Source organism: Bison bison, unplaced genomic scaffold, assembly GCF_000754665.1.
Source record: "Bison bison bison isolate TAMUID 2011002044 unplaced genomic scaffold, Bison_UMD1.0 scf7180017864338, whole genome shotgun sequence".
NCBI classification, from domain to species: domain Eukaryota; kingdom Metazoa; phylum Chordata; class Mammalia; order Artiodactyla; family Bovidae; genus Bison; species Bison bison.
In genome coordinates, this window is record NW_011494910.1 from 1,040,025 (window position 1) to 1,048,751 (window position 8,727).

The 8,727-nt window shown below is 51.5% G+C and overlaps 1 protein-coding gene across 1 annotated transcript in view; it reads left to right on the forward strand.

Annotated features, from left to right (window-relative positions):
* Positions 1-2,460: 2,460 nt before the first annotated feature.
* Positions 2,461-8,727, forward strand: part of PRELP (proline/arginine-rich end leucine-rich repeat protein) — a 14,068-nt gene continuing 7,801 nt past the window's right edge. The window contains exon 1 of the mRNA XM_010854124.1: positions 2,461-2,622. The gene's annotated coding sequence lies outside the window, so the exon portion shown is untranslated. The remainder of the gene's footprint in view (positions 2,623-8,727) is intronic.

An 8,727-nucleotide genomic window follows, 5' to 3' on the forward strand; every position in this document is an offset into this window, starting at 1 on the left:
GGAAAGGAGGCAGAGCCACAGCTGGACCCACATGTGTGAGACCAAGTCCGTTACCGTAAAAATGGGTCAGGAGTGGGCAACAAGCCCAAGTGTCCATCAGGAGGGGCCGCTCAGATAACTATGGGGCAGAGAGTGAGGGAGAGCCTTAGGTACCGATACGAGTGATCATCAAGCTATCCTACAGAGCAAAAATAGAAGTGCGTAGCTGCTTGTACTTACTGCTTACATGTGCATTAAATAAACCTGGCACGACGCAAGAAACTGGATGCCGATTGCGTCCTGAAGGAAACTGGATGATGGAGAGACAGAGAGGGGAGAAGACTTTTCCCTGGTGCAATCTTTTGTGCCGTTTGGAATTTGAATCAAGAGACAGTATTAGCTTTTCAAACATTTTTTAAAAGAGAGTGACAGAGAATTTCCTTGTTCAACCCTCTTAAATGTGATGAAACAGACTTCTACTGACCACCGAGGGTGTGCCAAGCCCCAGGTGGGTGCTGCGGCTTATGCCATGATGAGTAAGATGCTGCCTCTACCCACCAGGAGCCACTCACCCCAGGTGACCCAGATCCCCCAGGCTGGGTGGTGGGATAAGCAACCACAGGTCTCCCACAGCTCTTCCCTGCTGTGCATTTTCCCAGACCCCCAACCACCTTAGGCTGGGAGCCTCAGTTGGTGAGGGGTGAGGGTCTGCCCTAGACCCAGCCCTAGTGGGCCTGACGACCACGAGCCAGTCTGAGCCAAAACTGCCCAGGCCACACCGCGACTTCCCAGCAGAGTCTTCAGGTAGGGCCATGGAGAGGTGGGAGCCTGCACCACCTCCCTGTGGAGAGGATCGTACACAATCATGCCCTTTTTTCTCTTGCTTCAAGCACTCACTGCTTATAATCAAGCAGCAGTTGCTGAGCAGATCAAATAAGCAGTGAGCCCTGAAGATGAGATTTCAGCCTGGGTGGGAAGTGTGAGCAGGTCCTGACTCTGGAAATGTATCTGTGATCTACCACATCAGGGAGCCCCCTCCCTCCCGCCTCGCCCTTCCTGTACTTTCCTGCCCCCGCGTTCTGTCCCCCTGAGCACACTTCCTAGGAGTGTGCAGCAGCAGCAGCAACCCTGGTATCTTGACTTCCTGCCATTCTCCCCAGCAGTCACTTCATACTGTCCTTGATACGCCAAGAAAAGATAAATACCTCCCCTTGGGTCAAGCTACACCAATTGGTGTCCCCGGGATTCAAGAAAGGGAAGCTCTTTCTGGAGGAAAAGTGCAAGTGTCCATGGAATTCTCCAGGCAAGAATACTGGAGTGGGTAGCCAGCCATTCCCTTCTCCAGGGGACATTCCTGACCCAGGGATCAAACTTGGGTCTCCCACATTGCAGGTGGATTCTTTACCATCTGAGCCACCAGGGAAGCCCCTTTCTGGAGGAGCTACCTCTTTTTGGAAATGGCTAAGGGTCTAGCTGTATGAAGTCAGTGAATCACAAAATGCTCTCCCTGTCAGTGCTTCCAATGAAGCTGTTCTCCATGGACTTGATGATAGAAAATGTAAATATAAGCAAGTTTTCTTAGTCATCAACTGAGGTGGCAGGAAGTTTTGATGGGTTGCTACTTAACACTTAACTGCAAGTGTGCTGCAGTTTTTTAATTGAGAAAAATCAGGAGAGGTGAAGATCTTACCTGAATGCGTCTCCTGGGAAGACATGGACAGGGAACATTTGGGTTTCCCCATTTACTCTGTTTGATGACCATACAGCACCCAAATCTCTCCTGAGTGTGACATACATGGAGAAGCTGAAAGAAGGCACTGGCATTATCCACACGAACAGTGACTTTAAGTCTCACATAAAATCTTTATTCTGCCTTACTCTGCAGTGCAGTCCCAGGCCTGACTTTTCCCTCTCCGGTTCTCAGAGCACCTGGCAGCCAAACCATGGCTATCTCCCATGCCAGCTCACACAGAGCAGGACTCCTTCCCCCTAGCAACCTCCTAGGGAAGGTGACCTAGGGAAGGACCGTCACTGCTCAGAAAACACATCCCCACCCCCACATTTGGGAATTCAAGAGCAGAGGAGTGAGGGGCATCAGAAGCAAGGCAATGTGTCAGGAGGAGAAATGCAAGACTCTGGTGCTGGACCCAGCCATCCAGTTCTCGCCTGCACAGAGGTTGCTTTCATTCCTTTTCTTCTGTTAATTTGGCCTGTTTTCCAAACATGGGTCAAACAACCCCCCTCCCAGAAGCAGCAGCAGCAGAAGGAAATGTTATTAAAAACGGGTCCGTTAGTGGGCATGGTGTGTGGATGGAGTCTTTGGGATTTTGGCTGCCAAATAAAGACTTTATTGTTGTCATTCCTCTACTCCCAAGCTCCCTCCCTCTCTTCCCTCCTCCCTCCCTTCCTCCCTTCCTCCTCCCCTCCCTACTTACAATCGGCCTGGCCCTCCCCTAAACTAACCTCCCTACCCCAATAGGATCTGGTGGAGGAACAGTCAGGCAAACACAAGCACGCACACACCACTGGGAGACCAGAACTTCTGGCTGGCTCTCTGCTGCCACAGCTCCACTGAGGGTGGGGGGAGGCAGTCTCGCCTCGCCGGAGACAAACCCGAGCTGAGAGGAGAGGCAGGTGGTTCAGGTAAGCCCGTCTGGAGGAGGAAGGCTCCGGCCTCCAGCCAGCCCCTTCCCACCCCATCCACGCCAGGCTACTGCTCTAGGCTCTGTCCTCGCCTTCCTTCCTTCCTCCCACCCCTCCTTCCTGTCTTCTACCGGATTTTTCTCCTTTCAGAGGAGCTCAGATCAGTCATCCTCATTTCGTCTCCACCCTCTTCCTTCTCTTCATCATTCTGCACCCATGTATTGGCTTGTTGCAAAAGTTAAACTTTCTTGGTACAGATGTGTACTGTAGCACAGCTATGCTGCACGCAGCATTTCTACAGATCGGGTTCCCATGGAAACTCTAGAACCCGTTTTGCTGAATCTTTGATGCTTTGTCATACACTGTCCCAGGCACACACATGTGCCACACAGATGCTGCACTTTCACTTCGCATGCACACACACGAATACACACACAGTGTGAAAGCATCCTGTCCATTCACCTCCGTTCTGACGGCATTTGACACGCAGAGCAGAGCACACAGTGACAAGACCCTGGCAGGAACGCACACAGGCACGCGCGCACTGCACCGAGGAGAAAAGAGCAAGTGCGTCTTCCCACCGAGGTGGCAGAGCCAAAGAAATCATGTGCCCCGAGTGCAGGCAGAGCAGGAACAGGATGAACAGCAGCAGGGGCTGGAGAGGTTTCTTCGTTCTTTAGAATTTAATTGGGTGGGAGAGAGAAAAAAGCAGCTTTCCAACCTGCACAGTGTATTCCCAGTAGCTCTGACTTTCTCTGCCTCACTAGTTCAAACCACTTTTCTTTTTGAAAGAGAGAGAAGCAAGCAACCCTACTCTGAAGCCTTAGAGGTACTATTTCCCAGCACTGGGGGTATTCATTTCTGTTTTCGGCAGGCAGCCAGAAAAGAATTCTCTTTAAAGCCACTTCAACATAATCCCACATTGGCAAGGGCTCCCTATGGGAGAGGAAAAAAGACGCAGTTCCTTAATCAGTCAAGGGAGGGGAAAACTGAAGTGGGAAACGGAATTTTTTAAATAGGGTGGACCCTCTCCATTTCCCCAGCTCATTCCTCTTCGATTATGCAGAGTGTTATCCCAAGGCCAGAAGGGCATGGCCTAGGAGAGGGTCTCCAAGTACCTGGAGACCTGGGTGCAGGGGAGGGTGAGAGGTGCTCACTAGAAATACAGACAACCGGACCCTTTGCTCTAGACCCACGGGATCAAGACCCAAGAAGCTGCTGTTGTTTCAGGATGTGAGAGGCAGCAAGGGTTTGAGAGTCTGAACCAGAGGCCTGAGGGAGACATGTGTAGGACTGAACAGCCCAGGATTCTGGCAGCGTTAGCTGGGCAGACAGGCTGTGTGGCTTCCCGGACAAGGACTGTCTGATGGAGCAGCTTCCAAGTGTCTCTAGTGGGCCACCCTCTTTTGCAGAGTAGAAGCAAGCGCCTGAAGGAACGGAAGACCTTCTGTGAGCTCTCCGCTTCTTGTCTCCTTGTAAGCACTGGCAGCTGTGTAATGAAGGAACATTCCAGAAAGCAATTTCCCCCAAGGTAGCTCCAAAGAGCTTAGGCTTCCTCCTACCTGCTAATCCGCCTGCCTGGGCCCCCAGGGGCACTGTGCAGGGCTCCTCCCCACCCCTGTTAGATCCCCTGCTCCTGCCCAGTAGCTGCCTGCTCTGGCGGGCCTGCACAGAGGATGGGCCTAACCGCAGGGTCTGCACTGCCCCTTCACCTCCCCGGGGGCAGCCCCACCTCTTGGGCCTCTGGGGGAAGCTGGAAGGGAAAGGTACCCAAGGTTGGGAGGGGAAGTCCCGAGTCACGGTGGACTCCACAGCCAGCTGAGGTCAGCAGGCTGCGGTGTTCCTGGTCAGCACCCCCGCAGCTGCTGCAGAAAGGTTCAGGGACGGGAGCGGGTGTTAGTGAGGGGGAGGGACAGAGCGAACATTCCCCAAATGGCTGGGGGCATCTATGGCTTCTCTAATTATTTGATTCTGAGACCTAAATGTGGTTTCACAGGCCTGAAAGGGGAGGAGCTTGCTCTGTGTAGGAGAGTTGGTAGAAATCCAAGTAACCATCTGCAAGGATCGGCATTCAGTGGAGGGAACGGCTGTCCTCTGGCCAAGCTAAGAGAAAGAGACCCCATTACTTTGAAATAATGTCAGTAGTAGCTTAACATTCACCGAGCACTTGCTTTTTTGCACATTTACTCACTTAACCTTCAAAATAATCTGATAAAAATGTATTAGTATGCCCATTTTACAGATGAGGAAACTGAAGCTTAGTAGAGGCAAGAGATTTCCCAAGAGTACCCAGCTAAACAGCTGAGGAGTTGCAGGGTTGAGACCCACATCTATAAGCACTCAATACATCAGATAGATTCCTGTAGGCTTTCTTCAGGGGTGGAAAAGCTAGGGGATTGAGGCAGAGAGAAGGACTTAGTGAGGAGCCGTAATGAGAGGACAAGAGCCATCTCACCCTAAATTGTTCCCCTTGCCTTTAGAATGGAAAATTTGCTCTTCTGGACTAGTGGCCTGAGGCCAAAAAAGATTGTGTTTACATGTTGCCTTGCGGTAGACACTGGGGAGACAGATGGTTTCTCCATTAGAGTGTTAGATTTATTTTTAGCTCTTTTTGATCTGTAGCACATTTTAAAGTCACTTGTCACGTTTACTTCTGAAAATAACCCGATGAGGAACAGAGGGACAGGGAAGATTTCTTTATCTGTGTTTTGCAGGTAAGGGAAGTGAGGCTGAGGACAGGGTCGCGTCACTACAGGCAGTGGTGGCTGGGCGGGGACCCCACACCCTCCGTCTAGTTTGCACCATGATGCTCTCTTCACCTTTGCCCCAGTCAGCCTTACTCCTATTCTGATTTCACTCCCCAAGAAAGGGACAGTGAGTCGGTGACTTGCTGAATTCACCATGCCTCCACGTTAGCCCTTTCCTTACCTCAGAACCCCACAACGCCTACTTGGAGGCCTTGGAAGAGTCTAAGGCAGCTGTGGTGGGCCTGCCTCACTCCTCTGTTAACAGCTGGGCAGAGAAGACCTGATTCTCCCGGCTTCCAACTCCCCTGTGGGCTTCGGGAAGACACAGAGAATACAATGGCTTTCAGAAGTCTGAGTTTAGGACAGCAAGAAGGAAACCAAAAAAGAGGGTCATCCCAACGTTCATGGGCACGGCTCTGGCAGGGGCAGCCCCACTCCAACGGCAGGGTCACTAGCTGGGTTAAGCCACGGAGGTCCCAGGGGTCATGAGCTGGATGTGAAATCTGACAAGAACACCAGGAAGTAGTGTGGAGTCATCTTTCTTTAACCCAAGGAGACACACCCAACCTCACTCTCAGCTCAACCCCAATCCCAGGCTCTCTCCATACAAAGCCAATTACCCTATGATTTGGTAAACCCTTGTGGGCCTCAACCCAACCCTGCCCTGAGGCTAAACGTTGCAAGAGTCCTGGGAGTATGAACCTTAAATGAATGAATTTATGAGCTAAACAGGGATAGGACTATCTCACTTTAAAAATCAGAGTCTCTTGAGAGGATATGTTCTTTTGCAAACAAATAAATGAATAAATGAAACCCCTGCCATTTGCAGAGATTTTATGCTCTATGACATGTCTTCATGTGGATGATCCCATTTGATCCTCACACAGTTGAGGACCCTGGACCTGAGGAGGTGGGTCAGAGCCAGGATTCAAGCCTAAGTCTCTAATACTTGAGATTGAAATTTGAATTTAAAACTCTCTTAGAAAATCTCAAATGGGAGAGTGAATTTTGGGTTGGTCAAAGCACTTGCTTTCCTCTCACAAATGAGCAGCTTTCTGAGAACAGGTGTTGGTGAATGGGATTACAGGAGGTCAGTGGTTACAGGCGGTCCAGATGCATTTATTGATCAAGCAGTGAGCTCAGCCCAGCAGAAAGTGGGGAGGTGTGCTTGTGAAGGCATAAGAAATTTAAAAATCACATACACTTGCAATCCCAACTAAGGGAACTTATGACTGGACAGAAGGTTCTGGAAGACAGGAACATACGAAGGTGTGACTTAGGGCTTTGTGGGAGAGACTATGGCTCCCTGTGGAGTGCAGGGACTTCTCGTCTGTCCCAAATTCTGGTTTGGAGACTTAGAGTGTGTGGACAGCCCAGACTCCATCAGGAAGGAGCACTGTCCCATGAGAAAAGCCTTAGAAATGAGCACTGCTTCCTCAAGGGAGGAGCGTGCGCACACACACACAGAATGGTTCAGCCCCAGGGCTAAGAGCAGACCTAGCTAATTCAACAGACCTAGTTTCTCCAAGGAACAGGCCCAGGAGCTTGTCCTTGAGAACCTTCTCAGCTCTGAAAGGAGCATGGCCAGCCCCCAGAGGTCTGGAGTGTAGACGGGTCAGAGCGCCGGTGGGGAGATAAGGGAAGTTGCCGAAGGGTCTGGCACAGGAGGTGGCGGCAAGGGCGGCCGGTGTTCACAGCGATGGCAGGGGTGGGAGGCACGCCCATCGGGTGGAGCTGAGACTGACCCGCGGCTCTGACGCGCCTGAGCCAAGTGCTGCCCGGGCCCCACGTCACCGGGAAGCGCTTCGTGCCAGGGCCAGCTGCCGCTCCGCACAGGCGTGACTTGCCCACTCAGGGCCCAGGGTAAATGCTCCTGTTGACCAAGGCAGTGAAGGGGAGGGGGCTCCGCCAGGCTGGAAAGCCTTCCCAGGGCTTCTCACTGCACAAGAGACCTCTTGCTTATTGTCAGGCTCCCAGCTGGTCAGGAAGTAAAAAGTGCCAAAGCAAAAAAATTTAAGGTCACAAAAACTGGGGCTTTTAAAAATGTTAGGTTTTAGCACACGAATATAATGCTTTAACCCCGTTTAAAATCTCTGTGCAATACTGTTGTGCTATTTCAAGAAAATGACAGAACTTGTAACATTTTCATTGATAGTTCACCAATTACAAGCAGTGTGGGGTCTGGCAACAAGACTCAAGTTTAGTCTTACAATGAATGTCTTTTCACCTCAGTCTTTTTGGTGTATCCCCAAGATTGTTACATGCACAACTGGAGATAAAGCCAAGAATCTAACTGCAGCGTCCTTTGTGATAGGAGGCCAGGGGAAATGGCCCCCTGGGCCCCCTTGGAGAGGTCTGCCTGAGAAGAGACCACCTTAGAGGAAGGAGAAGGAGCAGAAGCTGCACGGCAGCCTCCTCTCCCTTCCCTCCGCGCTGTCTCCATTCTGCTCCTTCCTTTCCACACTCTATACTCCGTGAGGACCCACGCACGCACACCAAGGAGGGGCGTGCATTTGCTCATGTGTGTGGCACAGGGAGAGGAGTGTCTGTGCGAGCGTGTGTGGGCTGGGTGTCCAGGGCAGGTGTGCAACAGGTGTAGGTAGACTCCCTCACCCCTCCAGGGTGAGCCCTGCCCTTGTCCATGTTTCTTGTCACACTCAGCTCCTTCCAAGTAACACACTCAGGCTAAACATCTGGTGAGGGGCTTCTACTGAGCTAGCTTTGAACAAAGCTAGCAGGAAGCCAGTACTGGGTCACACAAGGGAAGAACCTAGCTGATGTGGGCTCCAAAGAAAGCGGGGGAAGCCTGGCGCAGAGGCAGTGATCACAGGGTCCAGATGCAGCTGAGGATACACTCCAGCCCCCTCTCTAAGAACTCCAGGAAACCTGCATCTCCAAAGTGTCCCAGGCCCTAGGAAGGGGAGGGGCAGACAACCGCAAATTGTGAAGAAGCAGCAAAGAGGGCCATTGGAAGCAACGTGGAGACAGAGATCCCGGAGCAGACCAGAGGGGCTGTCACAGGGACCTTGGGAGGGGAAAGGACAGGTAACCCGACAAGCTAGGGCAGGGAGTCTGAGAGAGATGCCAGTTTTTGTCTGCAGCCTTGGGTCTACCACAGTTTCCTCAGGTTAATTTGACTCAAACCACATGGCCCTATCTGCAGCATCATCAGAATCAATGGGAAGGTCAACCCCAGAGCATCCTTCAGCAACATATTCCACTATGTCTCTGAGGCAGGCGGAAAGTTCTCCTCTATATCCCACCCCGATATCATCAACTCCAATGCATATGGGAAGCAGCAATACCAGATCAGAAGAAATGAAAGTGGTTTCCCTGCAGCTTTTTAAAAAATTGAAAC